Raw genomic sequence first — 726 nt, 5'->3', positions numbered from 1 at the left:
GGGTTGTTGCACGCACAGGATAAAGAAGCATCCTAAAATTATCCTCACTCCCATCATCTCACACGCCCCTTCGTGTACCCGCCGAGACTGGCAAGAGCTGGCTAAATCTGGTAGCGAGAGACGAGCGAAATTCCGACGCGAGGCAGACGGGTGACCAAATCCTCAGCATTATCTCCCGTTGCGTGATGAGCTTTAATTTTCCAAGTGCGGGTACGCGGGTATGTGGGTATGCGGGTAGGGGAGTTCTATATGTGGGTGTTATTATTGATCATTATGCGGGTATCACTAATCTCCTAGATGCGGATAAAGGGATAACGCGATGGTGGGTTCTAGATGTGGGTAGCGGGAGGGGGAGTACTACATGTGGGTATCATTGGCTTCTTAGATGCGGGTAGAAAATGGGGGTCCGGAAGGTTGTTTCAGTATGTGGGTATTATAATATAATGCATTTGTTAGATGCAGGTAGAATTGGAGTGGGTAGGGGGGGGGATTCTGTATGCGGGTATTACTCATTTGTCAGATGCGGGTAGGAGTTTCGAGTTTCAAATGTGGATCTTTTTTTCCTCATAGTGATTTAGATCCATGCGGATTGGGGCGGGGGGGGGGGGGTTAGGGGTTGAGGGAAATATCACATGTGGATATCGTTAATTTCTTATATGCGGGTAGGAGAGGCCTATATGCGGGTACTTTCTTTTGCTGAAATATGTGTAGGGGGTAAAGTTTCGC

The sequence above is a fragment of the Penaeus monodon genome, chromosome 25 (genome assembly GCF_015228065.2).
Source record: "Penaeus monodon isolate SGIC_2016 chromosome 25, NSTDA_Pmon_1, whole genome shotgun sequence".
NCBI classification, from domain to species: domain Eukaryota; kingdom Metazoa; phylum Arthropoda; class Malacostraca; order Decapoda; family Penaeidae; genus Penaeus; species Penaeus monodon.
Note: the sequence above shows the minus strand (reverse complement) of the source record.